The sequence below is a fragment of the Lagenorhynchus albirostris genome, chromosome 6, assembly GCF_949774975.1.
Source record: "Lagenorhynchus albirostris chromosome 6, mLagAlb1.1, whole genome shotgun sequence".
NCBI lineage: Eukaryota > Metazoa > Chordata > Mammalia > Artiodactyla > Delphinidae > Lagenorhynchus > Lagenorhynchus albirostris.
In genome coordinates, this window is record NC_083100.1 from 24,413,474 (window position 1) to 24,433,978 (window position 20,505).

The 20,505-nt window shown below is 33.7% G+C and overlaps 1 protein-coding gene and 1 pseudogene across 1 annotated transcript in view; one reads left to right on the top strand and one right to left on the bottom strand.

Annotated features, from left to right (window-relative positions):
• The window catches only part of ERBB4 (erb-b2 receptor tyrosine kinase 4), a 1,131,344-nt gene that overhangs the window by 16,227 nt on the left and 1,094,612 nt on the right, over positions 1 to 20,505 (top strand). The gene's annotated exons all lie outside the window — the stretch shown is intronic.
• On the bottom strand, positions 6,269 to 6,832 carry LOC132521657 (large ribosomal subunit protein uL13-like; annotated as a pseudogene).

A 20,505-nucleotide genomic window follows, 5' to 3' on the forward strand; every position in this document is an offset into this window, starting at 1 on the left:
CCAATCAGCAATGCCTAAGCTCCTAACTATCAATTTTCCATGGTCCAAATTGCAATATTTTATATAAGAAAATAAACTAAAACCTCTAAGAAGGATATTGACAATATAGATTCATTTGTTACCTATTTTAGGCCGTTAACAATTATTTTATTTGATACCCATAATAACTGTTAATAACCAGGTATATTTGTGAATATGCAAAACTTGGAAACATCAAGTATATTAACAATATATGCTACTTTTCTATTGTCACATTATAATTTCAGCACATTTATAACACTTCAAATAGAGTAACAAGTTTAATCACTTTTTAAAATCGATAATATCAAGTGAAATATTGCAAAGAGTTGAAGGAGAGGTTAAATAGAGGGACTTAAGAATTAAATAGCTCAAGTTTGCATACTAACCATGTGAAGATGGGTTAATTTCTTAATCTTTTTAAGCTTCAATTTTCTCATCTAAAAAGGGCATCTAATATTAAGATCAACCTCATATTTATGAGGATTAAGTGAGGTAGTACATATAAAATGGTATCTATCACATAGAGGCTCAGTAGTTAATTACATTATGTACACTATAGTATTAGTAGAATGAGAGCTAAGGCAGTTAAAAGCAAAAAAAGAAACATCATACAGTTAAAGTTACAAAATGTTAAATATGAGCAGGCCATGGACTTCCCCTTTCTCATAATTTGAACAGCAGTTCTATGTCCTGTGTTTATAAACAGGTGATGCAGTATTGATTTTCAGAATCATTGTGTATATGGATAGGCATGAGTACTGTAAGTAGACTATTTGGGAAAGAATTTGGCTCCCTGTGAGGGGCAGTTTTCTGAAATCATTTTTCCTTCATATTCTTTTTTTTACAGTTTTGGTATTAAAAAAAGAGCTTAGGGAGACAGTTTTGTTCCAAAGATTTATGTTTACCTGGCAAACTCAAGTCCTCTGTCCTTTCATCCTTATTGTTTTTTAAAGCACCTTCAAGAGAAAATGGTTTTTAATCAAATTCTTGAGATAACTTTTTATGTTACATTTTATAGGCATTTAAACTTTTCAAGATAGGGCACAACTAATGTAATGTATGACTGAATGTATGTTTGGAAAAATTTCTGCACGCTGTAGCAGAATCTTCACATCTATCTACAAATACTAAACAGACATTTCCACATAGAACAGTCTGTAAATTGTTGTGATTATTAAATTCTTTCCCTCTATCATGGTTTTTATACATTTATTTTGATATTTAAGGAATCAAAGGCTATGCATATCATCATAAAGTTTTTAATTCACTGGGCTCTGCCAGTTGTGCTCACTCGCTGATTAACATTGGAACACTGCAAAACAGTATTACTAATGGGAAGGGCAGTTTTTGCTCTTCTAAAGTTGACTGCTTCCTTTCTGGCAACAACCTCAACCTCCCTACTGCCAGTGAGTTAGATCAAGAAAATAGTTATTTCTCTTAGTTACCAGTCTGGAAACTTTCAAAGATGCTGTGAATTGCAGCATAAGAAATAAAAATATATATTTTTATTTAGGCTATTGTCTCTAGACTGAGAGACAGATAGAAATTTGGTTCACAAGCTCTGTCACATGCATTATGTTGCTCAGCTGACAGGTGGTGCTTCAGAATAATATAGACAGTGGGGATGTGTGATTAAGTTCTATCAGACTTTCTGGGACACACTATGAGTTATACTCTTGCAATTAAGACCTTTTAATGTAGCAGTTAAATTACTAAAAATTCAGATGTGAAGATAGTAACACAAAATAATTGTCACATGCCAGAATCTTCTTAAATTTTATATGATTTTTAGATGCAGGTGTTGAATTTGGAATTGAGATTTCATGTAGATACAACTGTAATTTTTTCTTAAATGCAGACTGAAACTGGAGTATGAAACTGTAATCGAAGTCAATACCACTGATTTTCCTCCATCAATTTTGTTATTATTTATCATTAATATGACATTCTCTTTAACCTATGGTTGATCACAAATTTAGAGAAAAAAAGTGTTATCTGAATATTTGAATCAAAGAAATTTTTAAAGGATGTTTATCCAATTAAGATGCCCTAATATATCTTAAATGAAGATACCATGAACAGATTAAACTTCATGAATATATTCTGTAAATGACAATTATTGTTACTATGGTAACCTTTAACCAGGTATTTGGTGGTGTAATTTGGATTAGTCCTATTCAGTGGTGAGGTAATGGAAATGAGAGTAATTAACTTTCAAGGTTTGAGTTTAAAGAAAGACAATATGCTGAGTTTATGAGAGAAGCAGGGATATTGAACGGGTAAATGAAAATGCTAGAGACAAAATGACCACCACATAACATTCAGCCAGTCTCTCCTTCCTTTATCTCACTCCATGTGGGCTTTTGTTTTAGACCGTGCTGTCCTCCACCCCTGAGTGGTTCTAACTGCATCCATGAATCAGGAACCAACTCGTTCTCCTCTTACACAGCAGTCTTAATCTTTCACTGCCAGTCAATATCCTACTTAAAAACCAGTCTAGAGAGCCTTTCCCATTAGAAAGGGCAGTGAGTTTCTATCAGTTTTATTACTAATTTTGCCTTTCTTATTTAAAATCTATCATTATCGTGTTTAAATACTATAGGATTTGTTAGGGTTCCATGTGTTTATGAATTAACCCCCTGCCCCAACCCCTATCACCAAATAGGGAAGCAGTTTTCCTCTTTTCCACTTGTACATTAGGAAGAGTTTGCTATGATTCTGATTGTGTCACTCATTTCCTCTAGGGCTCATTTACTGTATAGTCTTTACCTGGGTGTAGCACTTTGGATTTTTAACTTTTATTTTGTTTTATTTGAAATCATTTTGTTCCTTTATTTAGCTTTTGCAAATATACTAAAATGGGTTGTCTGTAGACATATCTGCCTGAAGTGAATACAGCTTAAAAGCAGAAAATTATTGATTTTTAAAATGAATTATTTTCCTCAGATTTAGTGAGGCCAATTTCCAATAGCCATTTTATTTACCCTTTATCATCTCATGCGGTAGCTTTAATTTCACCAAAGCTACTGTCACCATCAATACATTCCTGAAAAAGAACATGATGTTTTGCAGTTTTTCCAAGAGAGTTGGAAAGTTGTATGCATTGTTTGATTAAATTTTGGTATACCTATATTACATAAAACTCCTTGTAACTCATAGTTTAAATCATATTTCTTACGTTTCTAATAGTAATAAAATGTTAAAATCATATTTCTTATGTTTCTAATAGTAATAAAATGTTAAAATATGAGTAGCATTTATTGTACTTTTTAAAAAAATTCAGTGATGTAGTGTACTACATTATATTGCTAAGAGGAAGGATAACAAGCTTCTTTGGATTTATTTGCACTTTGAGAAATAAAATTTAGGAAAACTGGTTTTATAGGTTTTTCATTCCTCTCCACTAGAAATCTTGATTAGGAACATCAGTGCACATGATTTTGGGAACACGCAAGAAAGGCAGCAGTGGTAGTCCCAAATAACTATTTTCAGAGGAGGTCATAAACAGCTGTCCCTTTTGACTGTGATCCCTATTTGGAATAGTCTCAGTACTTGTGAAAGAAATCTTCTCTAGGATTAGGGCTTGACATGCAACTATTCGTGTCCTAAGACCTTATATTCCCCCCCACCCCCTCCCGTGATCACTGTTTCTCCAGCAGGAGTTAGAGGCTAGGCTAGCAGATATTACCTCAGCACAGTAGTTAATTCCTTTTTGCCAGTTCTCCCTCCTATTCCTATACGGTATTTCAACTATGAACTAGTTCATGTAATAACTTGAGCTCTCTATTCACTCAACTCTTTAGAAATAATGAAGTATAAGTGAATTGCCAAAGTTGTCCTTCACAAGGATCAAAATTGTACCTACTGGAGCCTTGTAGCACCCCAAATGTTTATTTTTACACAAATATTTTGATTCTCATTGGTTCCATGCATCACTGCAATTCTTTTAATGCATTGTTATGCTCTGTAGTTTTTACAAGTATGAAAATGTTGAAGTATATTTATTAGCCGTGATGCTATTAAACGTTCAGTTATTTCCCAGGACTCTTAGGTGGGTCTTGGGAAATTCTGAGATGAAATTATGTAATGTGTAAGTGAGAAGTAACATTCATTTTTTAATGTAATTTGCAGTGAGGGCATTATTCAGGAAGAACTAATTGCTGTCATATCTGAGATTGAGATCAGAGACGATGATTAGAATTCTGTTTTCTAAGATTATTTTTGTAGGCGTAGACACTGTCTCTCAGACTGCAAACTGAGATGTACTTATCTAGAAAATCAATTCCTTATCAATTAATTTATTAGTGCATTAGACTGGTTTATGATCAAAGTAGGTCTGATTGTCATATTATGCATAATATAACTATGCATTAAGTATGTATAATGTATGTATCTCATAGCTGAGAACAATGAAACTGCAGAGATAATCCCAATTTGTGATACATTTTGAAGTTTTCTAAGTTTTGTCTTTATTGGAATAATGTATTTTTACAGGTTGAAAATCCAGACAGCTTCACACTATAGGATTGTGTTATGTTTTCTTCCATACAGTGTGCAGCATTTTAATTCTTATAATAACAGGGCTGCTCAGTTTGCCAGCAGGAGGCCCCTCAAAGCAAGATGATGTCTCTCGGTTGGCAGATTTCTGTATAAATAAATAACACTCTGCACATTCCTCTCAAATACCCGAGTAAGTGAGATAATGCTATATAACTTTTTTTTTAATTAAAAAAATAGCTGTATTATGTCAGTGACCTGTAATAATTAGCACTGCAAGGAGAAACGACAGCCTCATTCACCTTGCATCCATGCAGAAATAACTGAGCTCTATTTCCATGGCTGGAGAGAGAAGAAAAAAGCGAATGGAAGGACAGAACCGACCTTAGATCGCAGTCACTCTCATGCTAATAAGAGGAAGTTTACACTGACTGTTTTTACTATGTTGAATTTACCACTCAACACACTGCAGGTAAACACCTTGTACTCTAAACATTCAGATAGTCGTTGATAATAATGGTGTGGTGGATACATCATAAAGAGTGTGTTGCCATCTCCCTGAATTCTACATATTTTTCTGTTAAGTTTTCATCAATTAGCAAAATATTATACTGAAAAAAATTTATTAATTGAACATAATGATGCATTGAGAACAAATACAGTTTTTGGACCAGGATGGCAATATGTGTTTAAGCTTTTCTAAATCAAGACCTGAGAATATCATTTTCTTCACATTGTACTCTACTCTTTCTTAAAAAAAAAAAAAAAATTAATTGTGAACATTGAAATGTTTAATAAAGAAAAAATAAATCATATGTTATAGAACAATCTAAAACTGAGAGCTTTAAATTCATTCTCAATGAAAAATTTAAATGATTTGGTAATTTTGATTTTTTAACTGTGATTCCTAGTTATCCTAAGATTTTCAACAGATGTTACACAGAAAATATAGAAAAATTTGCAGTGATTTTGGGCCAGAAATTAAAGCCTCTGCTTAGACTTATGTCACATTGAAATTTATGGAAATCATGCAAACATACTTTAATGGGATTCAGTCCATTGTACTTATTTGTACATTCTGCCTAGCCATTCATTTGTCCAGCACCTAACAGACATTACACAGCAGTGGGAACAGACAGCCTGATGTACAAAGACCAAGGATATTTGGCCCTGGCTCCACAACTAGTTTATTTCAATCAGTAAGAAAGTCAGGGCTGTAGGATTTAATATACTTGCCATCCACAAAAGAACATCAGTAACAACAACACTTCAGATACTCAGAAGCTCTGGGTGATTTTATAAACAAACACATGTAAATTCATCACAGTCTACTGAGATTGCAGATTACCATGTTAAATGCATTTTAATGTTTGCTCTGTTTCTAATACATATGAGATTTGGAATTGTTGCTGGAGGTAGAATTCTTAAAATGATAATTTTTTCCAGGTATTTTATTTTACAGAAAATAAATTTAAGACACAGAGAGAGAAGTTATTTGCCTTAGTCACACATATATTCAAAAGCATTTATTTTCTTTTCCTTTGTATAGGCTAAAATTTTCATACTTCTGAAGTTGCAGTTATTTCTTTTTTATCATTTTATATTTTCCAGTATATAAATAAATGAATGTTTACTAAATATATCTTGAAATAAAATATTATATACTCGTTTAAAAAATATTTCCACAGTTTTTGTCCCCTATACTGGAAGCTTTTTTTTTTTTTTTTAAGAATAAACAGTTTTATTGCGCTCAGACTAGGAATCCATGGGTCTTGAGGACCTCTGTGAACTTGTCAGTTTTCTTCTCTGTTCTTTTCGGCCTGCTTCCGTAGCCTCAGGAGCTGCTTCTTTTTCCGGTAGTGGATCTTGGCCTTCTCCTTTGTCTTCTCCTCCAGGGTGGCTGTTACTGCCTGGTACTTCCAGCCAACCTCACGAGCCAGCCGCCCTAGGTAGGCAAACTTCCTCACAGGCTTCAGATGCACAGCCTTGAGGGCGGCAGGAACCACCATCCGCTGTTTCTTGTCATAGGGTGGCGGGATCCCATCAAACACCTTGAGGCGGTCCCGAGCGGCCTGGCCTCGCTTGGTCCTGTGGGGCAGCATGCCTCGCACTGTCCGCCAGAAGATGTGGCTGGGGGCTCGGAAGTGGTAGGGGCCGCATCCGCTTGCAGAGGAAGGCCAGGTACTTCAACTTGCTTCTGTAGAAATTGCCAGAAATGCTGATGCCCTCACAAACGCACAACCACCGCCTTTCCGCCCAGGCGGCCCAGGAGATGGCCTCGGCCATCGAGCACGAGGACCTGCCCCTCCGCCATCTTCGGCAGCAGCCTGGGAAAGTTATATGGGAAGCTGTTAATCTTCCAATATTCATGAAATATTTACAGTAACACATTTAGGTGACTCAACTTATGTTGTTGCTTTTCTACTATTTTTTTGTGCTTCAGGTTACTTCTAAATGTAGCAGTGATTTTTAACACATATTACTAGATTTGGTGTAGGTATATAATGTTTCATGGGTGTGTATGAAAACTAATGCAGTTGAGTAATGATGAAAATTATGTAAACAAGGGTAGTATTTAAACAATAAAGTGAAAATTTAATAAATATGGATATCATTGCTTTTGAGCACCTTTCTAACTTTCTTCGTAGCAAATGCAGTCATTAAAATTCTGTTTTAAGAGGGGAGGGGACAGTACCATTAGACAATATTAAAAATTGGACATTTTATTTAAGGAAATGTATTGTCAGTAATTCTTTTAGGAGGTTTTATCACAGTGCAGCAAAGCATGTATTAACAGTTTTAGTGCATTAGATCTACACAGTTGCTGTTGACTGTGAACAATCATGAATTTAAATAAAGGGAGAAGTTAGTTGGAGTAAAATGTTCTGTTGTCTTATATCTGTAGAAGTGATTATTATTATTTTTGTTTGTTTTACTATAAAGTTTAATTGTCTTGGTGCTTTCTGAGACCATTTTCAATTAAGAATGGGTAACCAATAAGGTAATATGGAGAATGGTCTCTGTTCTAGAGTAAAATAACTAAAACATGAGCTTTAGGTCAACAAACCTGAGTTCAAGTTCCAGGTTTGGGACTTGCTAGCTGTGAGGTCAGTGGGAATGAGCTATAAAGCACAGGAAGCTCAGCTCCGTGTTCTGTGATGACCTAGATGGGTGGGATGGGGTGGGGGTGGGAGGGAGGTACAAGAGGGAGGGGATATATGTATACATATAGCTGATTTACTTCGTTGCACAACAGAAACTAACACAACATTGTAAATCAATTGTACTCCAATAAATTTAAAAAAAAAAATCCACATCTTTAAAATGGGAAAAAATACTTAAAATACTTCTTCCCAAGGGTGTTTCGATGATTATGTAGGAAAATGTGTATAAAGCAGTTAGCGTAACATTTGGCTCATGGTAAGTACTTGAGAAACATTACTGTATTTTTTATATAAAAATCTTTTTAGGTGATAATTTTTAATGCTCTTTTAAAAATTATCACACTGATTTATATAAGAAGCTTTATCTTTAATATTCCATTTCGGCGTGCTGAATCTACAAAACAAGTTTATTTAATTTTATTCAATACACATTTATTGAGTGGTTAATTCTGTCTCAGGAATTATATCAGGAACATGTCAAAGAATCTAGTGAAGAAATCAGACGCAAAAATAGCTACCGTCAGTATTTTATGATAAATGGTAAGCAAAAGCTGCTCTGAAATGAAAAAGAAGCACGTTTAGCCCAACCTGGAAGTCGGAAAGATTTTTTGGGGGGGAGATGGTTTCTGAAATGAGTCATGAAGATGAACAAGAATGAGTCAAATGAAGAATGGTGAAGAGGATATTCCAGACAGAGGAACCTGTAATAATAGATTTAAAGAAGCTGGAAATTACCATGGAAAGTACAGTGAACAATTAATTCAGTGTGATTAAAGCATAAACATGTTCAGGGGTGGGCACAGGTTGAGACTGAAAATGTAGAGACACATTTCACAAGGAACCTTTTATATCCAACTAGGGGCTTGCTTGTTTGTTCTATTTATCCCTTTCTTAAAATAATTGGTAGGGTTTATATGCTGATTTGATTTACAGAATTTATCATCTAATAAAGAATGTATGTGTGTGTGTGTGTGTGTGTGATAATCAGGGTACATGATCCACTATTCAAATAAACTAGTATTTGGTAACCCTGATATTTAAGACACAGTGGAATATGCAGAATGAAATATTAAAGTACCAAGTAAAAGATTTTTTAGACTTGAAAATTTTGGAGAGAGAATCAAATTTAGGCTATACTCCTTGGAACATTATTGGGCTTTGGTTATAGGAAGGAGAGAAATGAGGAGGACCTACAGATTAAAGAAAACAGATTAAAATGATATTCATTGGCTTCTACCATGTATCAGGCTCTGTGCTGGGTATTTCTACAGAAATTATCCTTATATATCTGACAATAGAGACCTCTTTAAAAATACATCACATCTGTATTGTTACCTATATCCTATATATACATCTATATCTGTCAGAAAGAAAGCTGATATTCAGAGAGGTTAAGTAGTTGCATAAAGTTAAGAGTTCATAAGAAAGATATGAAGTGGGGATTTAAGTCAAGTTTCCCCTGACTCCAAAGACATGGGGGTAGGAATGACTAGTGGGTATGTCAAGTAAAATTTGGTTGAGTTGTCCCCCATCCCTGGGGGGAAAATCATAATTAGTCTAAACTAGTTATCACCATTTCATTTCCCATCCCACTCAGCTATGAAAATGGGATAGAATTCTGGTCACTGAAAAGGGAAGTCTGACAGTCTTTAAGGAAAAGATTCTCTCACCAATGGAAAGAGATACACAGGGGAAACACTCCCTTTTTTTTGGCTACATGTCATCATGTCAGCATGTGACACCTGGAATTGTGGTAGTTCATCCTGTGGTTCCAGGTGAAGTCATCAATGAGTCCAAAGGCAAAGTAAAAGACAGGAAACACTTGGATTCTCAATGACAAATGTCAAGTCCCTGAACCAACCCTGGAATATCTTTATCTCTGGACCGCCTATATGTAAGAAATTAAATCTCATATTTTTTAAGTCATTTACAGCCAAACTGTTTTAACTGATAGAAACCCTAAATGTTCAAATGCAATGCCCTGACTTACTTGGTCAGCTATGAAGGTGGCAGATTCATTCAAATGTCTTCCTCCTTACTTTAAGTTGACTCCCTGTATGACCATTAGGAAGAAATAGGTAAGTCTAAAGGAAACATTAGGGATCTGTTAGTATTAGAGAATCCATGTCTGAAAGAGTTGTGAGAATGGAGACTGAATGTAGACTCCTACTAGTTAAGGAATTTCATAGCCTGGTAGCTCATTCCATTCCTACCATGCTATAATGTTGCATTAAAATTTGTTTCTCCTGTAACTTTTAAATGTCTTAACAAATAGTACCATTGATTATGAAAAACCCTTTAACCAAATCCTGTTTACAACTTAGAACCATTGAGATGTGAGGTGACAAGGTCACTAAGATCTTAATCTGTAAAATGACCTACCTTTAAAGACTTTTCTCCTTTCTTCTGTACCTTGCCAAACCAGTTTATTACTTCTGTAGTTTATATAAACATGTTGACTTCTCTACACTTCAGTTTTATTTATGTTACACAATAGTCATATTGGAAATTAACCAAATTTATTATTGAATTAATCTGTTAGATGGTAGAAGTTATAAAATCATCTTACCTACAGCTAAATGATTATACTTTTGTGTCATGTCTAGTAGTTGTTATGTAAGTAACTGTATATGTAAATAAATACATTGAGAGTGAAGTGAACTGAGATAGTTATGGCATGTCTCTTCAGATTTAAAATGTTTCTCATTATAGAAATGTTAAAAGTTTATTTAATGTTACTTTTAAAAAAATTTTATTGGAGTATAGTTGACTTACAATGTTATGTTAGTTTCAAGTGTACCGCATAGTGAATCAGTTATACGTATACATATATTCAGTCTTTTTTTAGATTCTTTTCCCATATAGGCCATTACAGAGTACTGAGTAGAGTTCCCTGTGGTATACAGTAGGTCCTTATTAGTTATCTATTTTATATATAGTAGTGTGTATATGTCACTCTCAATCTCCCAATTTATCCCTCTCCCCCTTACCCCCTAGTAACCATAAGTTTGTGTTCTATATCTGTAACTCTATTTCTGTTTTGTAGATAAGTTCATTTGTACCCTTTTTTTAGGTTCCACATATAATAATGTTAACATTTTAAATGTTTTTGTAACCACGTGCTACCTGATGATATTTGGTAACATTCTTGGGATATTTCATTATTAACTAGTTGTTAATTAAGCATTGAAAGTCGTCTAAAGATCCCAAATTTAGTAAACTACTTAATTAGGAACAGATGATCTCTATTGAAAATGAAAGTCATATGCATATATCAACAACTTCTACCTCACCTAATAATCAATTTGTAGTATCAGTAACAACAATTTTTCACTATTTTTGGAACATATACTATATACCAGGCTCTGTGATAGATGCTTTGCATAAAATATTTCTTAAGAATCTGAAAAATATCCTGCATAGTAGGATTTTTTATCCACATGCTGCCAATGAACAAATGAGGATGTTTAGAGGACAGTAATTTACCTAAACTTACATAATTAGTCAATAGTGGATGCAGTATTTAAATTCATATTTGTCTGACTTTAAAGCTACACATATTTCTTCCCGTTGTGATACTCCATATTAGGAATATGGAACATAAGCTTATTTGAAGTAAATTATTTACAAGTAATTCTAATAGTGTTGATTCATGATAATGGATCACTGAACACTATGCAATTATTTTTATAAAACAAATTTAAGAAATGTGTTAAGATTATTAGTCTCTTACGATGCCAGACTGAGGAATATATCTGAATGTTGACCAATAATAACATCAACAGAATTTGACCCCATTACTGTTAGTAAAGACCTTAGTATTATTTATGTAAGAAAGCAATTTTATGAAAAGCACATGGCAAATTATATGTCACAATAAAAAAGTTAATTGTAACAACACAGTATGAAATGGTAAACTTCCTAATTTCACTTATTTCTAAATATTTTCACTCTGAGATTTAAAAAAATTTGCAGTTATTTGCTTTGGACTCATTATGCTTGGAGAATGGGGCTTTTAGATAATTACTTATTTATCATCATTTCCAAAGAGATTGGCAAAATACTGTGAGGAGAGTTTTATGTAGGCTCCTTCCAGCTTCTACTTTTAGGGAAATATTCTGGAAAGAGAAACTTTAGGAAGAAGGAACTAGAATTTCAGCATATATGAAAAGGAATGACAAGAAATGATGCAAGGCCTAAGGATATTAGAAAATAAATAATTGTCACATTAATTTAAAGACAAAAGTTTTTTCAGAGGTTTTTGGTAGACTTGAAAGTGAAGAAGCAGTTGATTGTTGGAATTGGCAGATGACAAAAAAGAAGAAACTTGGAGATTCAATGAAGCAATACTGTTTCAGAAATATACTCATTTTTTTAAAGCTCAAGAAAGTGCTTGAGGGAAGACTGCATAATTTCCATTGTGAATTTTAAGAGCCATTTTAGAAAGTCTACCAAAGAAAATGTTCAAGAATGCTGAAATTAGGGTCATTACCCACTGTGATAACCATATATATATATTCTGAAAATGTATATTTATCAATAGATACTCCTAGACTCCACATATTATTTAGAACATTAAATTTATGGTGGCCTTGGGTTCTCTAGTAGCATTCCAGTTGTCTGTGTTAATGATATGATTCTTTGATTAAGTATATATTCTTTGATTAAGTATATTAAGAACCTTATGCCTTTGATATAAGCATTTAGCTACTTTTTATTTTTCCCACCTTTATTGAGATATAGTTGACATAAAATGTATAATTTTAAGGTGTACAACATGATGACTTGATACACATATATATTGTGAAATTAGCTCCTTTTTAGAGAGCTTTGAATTTGACAAAGATATAAGAAATTTAAAAAAAAATTTCTGTAGAATAGATGACTCATAAAATGTGACTACCAAATTATGACACAGTCCATAAGTAAATTATGTTTAATAGTTTGTCCTTATATATTAATTGGTCAGTTTGATGACATTAAAGTTAACCACACTTGATTTCTATTTAATAATATATGTTTGGTCTAGGATTTGATTTTACCCTGCTTACATGCTAATAAGTAGCCTGCTAGTGTGTCATAGATGGTGTGAGAAGAAATGAGTCTCTTGGGTCAGAAACAAAGGACTTCATTACTTGTGTCACATTATTATTATTATTCTATCTCCTCTATAGGCTTTTCCAGTATACTTTTCTGTATTATTTTTAATGCTTACTTTGGAGATTAAGCTATACATCTTCAGGTAATTCCAATGCATATTATCTGTAAATTTACTTTAAGGAATACTAACCTAGAGGGCTGAAATTGTCTCTATTAGTTATTCCTTTGAGGTAAGAAGTTAACACTAGAAGAAGTGCCTAGTAAAACATAGCTTTGATTTTTGGAAGTAGTGATGCTTATCTAAAAATAAGACTCAATAACCATCTATCAGTTATATGTACCATTTTCCAATCTCCAAGGACCCTGTACTATATGGAAGTTTGATGGGACTAGAATTTGGGGCTGTTGCAGTAGTAGTGTCACAGTCAGAGAGGAGCATGAAAAGTAGTGAATACTTGAAAAAGGAGTATAAAAAATAATGGATTAGGAGAATATCTCCATATGGTCCAATGCCAACCATGGCCAATATACATATTATAGGCCAATTTTGGAACTAATATTTCTTAGATGGGACCTTTCAAGGAGCCTACGCACACATAGATACTTAACAACTAGTTTTGTTTTCCAGAAGCAGTAAATTTTCCTCTCAGTCTTTCCCCTTACACTTGCTTCACGCATCAGCATTCTTTTCTCTTCATGCCTGAGATCCCCCAGGACATAACTTTGTCCACAACTGGCAAAAATCAAGACCTTCAAAAATTCAAAAATACCGCGTTAAGCATCACAAAGCGAGCTACTTTTTGGCTGTTTCTCTAAAGGTCACATAATGCTTTGTGTTTTCTACAACATGATATGGCATGACAGAACAAAGTTATCTTTTGTACTTGTCAGCATTGTTATATCAACTTCAAATGATGAAATGCTTCTGAGTACGCTGTTGCTTTTTTCCTTTGGGGGCTTACACTGATTTCTTTAAAGTATTATGTGCATCAAATAAATGATTCATTTATTATCTGTGACACCTGAAGTTCGCTAAAAAAAGTATCTAGACATCATTTCAAAACTGCATTTGGATGCTATTTGCTTTTGAAGTGATAAACTGCAGTTCATTTGGACTTTGTCTTCAAGTTACCATTTTTACTTAACGCCTGTGTTTTGCAGTAGGAGAAGAGGTCATACACTCACTGGATGTTATCAGGACAAAGTTTAGACTGTCAGGAAATAAATTTTAATGTTTGATGTGTTTAATTGAATGGTTTTTATTAAAAACTTGAGTCAAAATCATATTTTGATTCGGTAATACAAGATGACATAACTTGTATTAGTTAGGGTAATACCGGCTGATAGAACATAAAACCCTTATATAATAGTGGCTTAACTCAATAGGGTTTATTTCCCTTGGCATAACAATTCAATGAAGATGTTTCTGGTTGAACTTCGGTGTAGGGTCCTACCATCTTCATATGGTTGTCAGTGTGGCCTGGTTGATGTCTGCAGCCAGATGGGGGAAAATAGAATGGAAGGTTGCATGTGGAAAGTTTCTATGAGCCAAACCTGAAAGTGGCATACACTATTTTTGCCCATATTCTCTTGGCTAGGATTTAATTCATTGACATACCCAACTCCAAGGGAAATATGTTCAAGCTGTGTGCTTAGAAGTGGCTTTGGTAAACAGCCAGCAGCCTCTGCTCTAGGAACCTTAATTGGGGAGATTCTCTGTTATGGTGGAGAGAGATTTAAATTCGAGGTCAGTCAGCCTTAAGATAAAATGTAGCTTAGCCAGTTACAAGCTATGAAACCCTGGGAAAATTATTAATCTTCTATTTGCCAGAGTATACTGAATCATAGAATAGGGAAATAACACCTACTGCACAGGATTGTTAAAGATTAAATGATATAATGTGTATAAAGTGCTTAGCACGATGCAAGGAACATTAGAAACACTTGAAAATGATAGTTTTAATTTTTATTGTTAAGTTATATATTCTATGATGGTCTATAATAAATATGATTTCATTGAATATTAGCTTAGTTCAATACCAAAGTAATTTTTAAAAAGGAATTATTTTATGTATAAAACATAGGCCAAGAAAATTGTGCATTTTAGCAGCTGTCCAAAGCAAATGAATACATAAATATTTATGCAGCAGAACTAAATTTGGGGGCAGATAGGACACAAACTCAATGTTTACTTGGTTTTCTTTTCAGGCAGTAGATGCTAACTTTGAAGGTTTTTAACTGAATAAATTTGCTTCTTGGTTGAATTTGATAAGGAAGGAAATTAAAAACCTTTAGGGTAATTAGAAGAGTAAAATTATATGTAGCCTTAGTCCATTTGGGCTGCTATAACAGAATATCAAAGACTGGGTGGCTTAAACAACAAACTTTATTTCTCTTAGTTCTAGAGGCTGGAAAGTCCAAGATCAAGGTGCCAGCAGATATCGTGTCTGCTGAGAGCCCACTTACTGGTTCATAACTGGCCATTTTCTTCTTATGTCTTCACATGGCAGAAGAGGTGAGGGAGCTCTCTGGGGTCTCTTTTATAAGGGATTAATCCCATTCATGAGGAATTCACCCTCGTGACCTAATCATCACTTATCAGAGGACCTATCATCACACTGGGGGTTAGGTTTCAACCTACACAACCCAAACATACAAGTCTATAGGAAGTGTGTATGTATACGTGTAACTATATTCATATCTGTCTATATATCTATCTATCTGTCTATCTAAAGAGACTATCATTTCTCTAATGTCTATCCTATGATAACGTATCTCATGTAATTTTAATATTTTTGTATCTTGCTTATTCAAATCATTTAAAATCTAATATAATTACAGTTATATATTCATAAAGAAGAAAAATGTGCTGCATACTTTAATGTCATGGGACTTACTGTATAAATAAGCCATGAGAATCCACTTTTAGAAAAAGTACAGCTCTTCTTTAACAGAAATAACATGATTTACCTGCTACTTTTCCTTCTACATAAAAGAATCTAGAGGAGAAAAAATCATATTGAAACTAAACATGAAAGTATAAAACTGTACTTTTAAAAAATTAATAAAATTCATATTTTTGTTCAATTTTCAGAGACCCCAGATCCTTGGCTGCATATAGTTCTAGATCATTCGTTTATAGTTTTATATTTTAAAAGCTTTCTTCATCTTGATTCATAAAATGATTTCTTGAGTTTCTCTTAGCATTGAAACATAATGACATCTTGTCACCACTAAGTCTTCTGTGAAGAAAAAACAGGACTGAACTTGATCTTTTCTTTGTACTGGGCAGTGAATGATAGGGTTTGAGGAGAGTGATTTTTTCAGCTTTAGACCAGAGTAAATATTTCAAGACAGGTATGGTTTCCAGAGTAAAGTCTTACCCTTGTTATAAGTACTTGCATACTAAATCCAAAATCCTGAAAATACCTTATTTTCTGTGATTGTCAAAGAAGTATGTGATTGGGAGTTTTTTTTCACTTTCATTGCAATTCTGTTTTTCCCTGAATTTGTTAGATAGCTACTGAGCTAGTTTGACTTATCAATTGTCTTAAGTAATTTCTGCCTAATCAGTTGATGAGTATTTACGTGGATTGGGGTTTGACCTTGTCTGGAGCATCATCAGTCCACATTCAAATTCAGTTATACATGTTACAAGGCTTACTTCATGCCAGCAAATAGACACATCACACATCCCCAAGATGTCAAGATAAGTCAACATAGAGGATTTGGGGGGAAGCGTTTTTTAGTGCTAGAATTGACTTTGGAAAAGGGGAATCTATTCATGCTGCTTTCATCTACTTTGTGTCATTAAATGTGTGATTGTATATCTCTGTCCTCTGTAATTGAAGATACTGCTGCTGGTATTATGTGCTATGTAAAAGTGTGTCTACCAAGAGTGTGGTAGCACACTGTCTACACAGTGCAGAAAATCAGGTTACCCTCTTCATAATGTCTATCAATGTTATTTTCAGGGTCTGTTGATATTTATGAATTTCCTCCCTCTTTTCTCATTCAAATAGAATTAACCTTTAAGGAAGGACAAAGTTAGAGTATTTCTTCAGTATATATCATGTATATTCCCAGGATTTTCTAGCCTACTGGACAGTTTCTAAGATTCCAGTTTGCTTTCTTAAACTTACTTTCTTTTCCTCTTTTACCTTCTACTTCCCCTGAAAGTAAATGCATAGCATTGCATGAAGAATTAGGGAGCTCTCAGCTCTATAGATAGATTGAACATTTTTTGTAATTTTTTCTAGCTTCTTGGTTCAATGTTTGTTATTCACTGGAGAGCAAATACTTTGTATAGCAAAGGTAGACATTATAAGCCTTCTAAACATGTCTGTGTTGCGTGACAAAAGTTATTGCTCCTCCCTAATCAGCCCGAGAATACATTTTCTTATTGTTCCCTAGAAAGAAATTGGCGAGTCAACAAAATGAAAAAAATAATTAATTAAATTCTAGGACCACTTTTATAATACCCTTATAGTAGTCATTTATATGTTAGTATTTTATAATGACTAATTTAATAGACAGATGGTGGTTCATATTACAGTATGAGAGTAGGGCATTTCCTTGGGACAATGATTATCTACCCAGTTTTCAATTAGAGAAGACTGCCAATTACCTGGAGTGGTTTTTATTTTAATTACTGGGTGATTAGGACAGCTAGGTTACCAGCCCAGAGGAAGGAGAACTAAACTGTGTGTGTGAATCCTTATTATGCAAACCCATAAAATAAATAAAGGCCATGCAAAGAAACTTTCGATGAAATGGTAGATAATTTACCTGAGGCAGTCCATATTCTTTTACTCATTTCATCACTAAAAAGTGAGTTTAAAATGTTAAACTGGCTGTTTGTGAACTAGACATTATTTTTCTGTAAGGAAAAATAAATTCAGAGGAAAGGTATTATTTGTCAGCAATCAGTGTTCAACATTTTATGTTTAACATAAAATCAGTGTTCAACATTTTATGTTTAACATACCATGTTTTGAAATGGTATTATCTCATTAAGAGAAGTCATTTACAGAGTGATCTTTGCTCCCTGAAGTATGGCTGAGACTTGAGGCAGAAAGATCACATGAATAAATTCCTGATTTTCTAGTCTTGTCTATAAAAATCTTCAGATTTTTTACTCAAGCTTCTTTTCTACATCTCCAGCTATCCTCTGAATATTTCTAGTTAAGTGTTTCCCATCATGTTAACTTCAACAAATCTAAACCAATCTTATTTTCTCCCCAAACAAGGTTTGTTCTCAAGATTTTGTGTTCTCGTCTCTGCCAAAGAAACTACTTTTAACATTCCTTCAGACAAGAACAGTTATAGTTATTGATTCTGTGCTACCATCTTCCTTTTTTTTGTCCATCATCCTTTGAAAAATTTCTTAGGCTAGTATCTTTATCTCCATTTGGACTATCATTCCTATCCAGAGTTTCATAGATTCACAACTAAAGAACTGCAGTAGGCTTTGCTGAGAAAATATTCTCATTTCTCTAAATAACCCTTTGAATAGCAAACACTGGGTTTTTACATAATTCCTTTACTTACAAACATTTCATTGACTGTTACCTCAAGTAAAGAATATATACACTTTTCTGCTTCAAAGTCTTTGGTAATTTGGTACTGCATAACTGATAGGAGAGGAAGGACCAGTTAGGTAATACCAAATTACTGAAAGGGGCTGATTTAAGTTAATGAATGGATGAAAAAATTTGAGTTGGAGTCTACGAATTCTCCATTTAGACTTAGTCTCATTTTATTTTATTTTTTTTAAAAAAAGAAGAAAACCAGTATTTAAAGTAAAAGGCTGGGGACTTCCCTGGTGGTCCAGTGGTTAAGACTGTGCTCCCGACGCACGGGGCTTGGGTTCAATCCCTGGTCAAGGAACTAGGTCCCGCATGCTGCAACTAAAAAAAAGATCCCGAGTGCCACAGCTGAAATATCCTGCTCGCAGCAACGAAGATCCCACATGCCACAATTTAGCACAGCCAAATTAATTAACTAATTTAAAAAAAGAGTGCATGTATAAAAAATAAATAAATAAAAAGCGGTATTCAAACAGATGTCCCTAATGTAGTTAATTTTAAAAGCAAAAGAAAATATTACCTGTGATCTGAAAAAAAGAGTGAAAATGCAAAGTATAGAATTTAAGCAAATTAGGAGAACTGTTTTAGTAGATTGTTTAAACCATATTTTTTTAAAATTAACTATAAAGTCAGCATGGAGATGCTGAGCACTTGGTGAGATACGTAAATTGTGTAAAGATTGAGGAAATGAAACCTGTTTCTTAAAATATAAAATACTTATTTACCTGTATTTAGAAAGAATGTATTATCAAGGTTACATTAGGACAACATTTTAGCTAATAGTCTCGCATTATAGTATGTATGTTGGGAAGACTTGAAAAATAATGATTGTGAACTATAGTTCATAAAAGTTTTGGGTTGACAGGTACCTCTGTTCAATATATAGGCCAGTGAGTTTTTATCAGGGTCTGGATTTCTGATACTCTTACCAATTAGCAAAGATAATATTTGCAAGTAGTGGTATGATCCATTCAAAATTCAAGAATGACTCTTAAGTTGATTGAGTCTGTATGTGTGTGTGTGTGTATGTTTGTGCACACACACATAGGTGCATACATGTGGAGCATAATATACGTGATGTACCTATTTTTTGATCAGGTGCACTGGCAACCAAGTATATTTATTATTTCCCATTTTCAGATTTATCCTCTATTTCTGGTTCCCTGTTCAAAAAATTTTCACTCAACCTAAAATGTTTAAAGTGAAATAACGTGTTCATCAATTTTGTACATAAGTATTTAATATTCTCCATATCCCTGTCATAGGCATTGGAATCTTATGCTCCAAGACACCTGTATTCATAGAAACATTAACCTTTTTTTACTACATCACTTTTTAATGTGTAATTTTAAGTCATATAATTGTAGATTCATAACTTAAATCTCTGGTTGTTATTTTTGTGAGGGAAATCAGTAAAATAAGAAAAGAATCTGTGTAAATTAATAAACACAATAAATAGTAATACATATTACATTGTTACATTTGCAGACCATATGCTTAACAGGTAAAAACACAATCCAAACTTTCCAATTATGTACATGTGGGACACTCATCTATATAATTTAAGGGATCTTGATTTTGTTGGAAAGATAATATATTATAGAGCTGATCTTTCCTGAAGGCTATAATTATGTACCAGGGCTAATTTTAGGCATCAGTGGGGCTGTCTCAAGTGCTGTCAGGTGAGCCATAGCATGTGATTAGTCAGGTAGGTTTCTACCATAAGTGCTTATTAACTTAAAAAGTTTAACTATATGCAGCATGAAAACAGATACACTGGTCAACAACATCCAGTAGACCAGATGGTTTGAGACGGATACCATGTGCCTTTAATTAGCTGCTAGTAGGGTTGAAAAATGCCCCCATAATAGGCTAATAAAATAGTAGGCTTACAATTTAAGGCAATTTCTTTTTTTCCCTTGAGGAAGAATGGGTGCTAAAACTTACCAAGTTTAAACTACTCTGACACAAATAAGTGGTTACCACTCACGGAATCTTGTTTGCAAACTCTGATTCATGCCACATAGAGAAAAAGGCACATGGGTGAGGGGATGGGGATTTTCTTAACAGTTCTCACATAAAAACAACACTGTTCCTTGTCTTATTTCAGTAAGGTTTTAATGTGGAAAAATAGG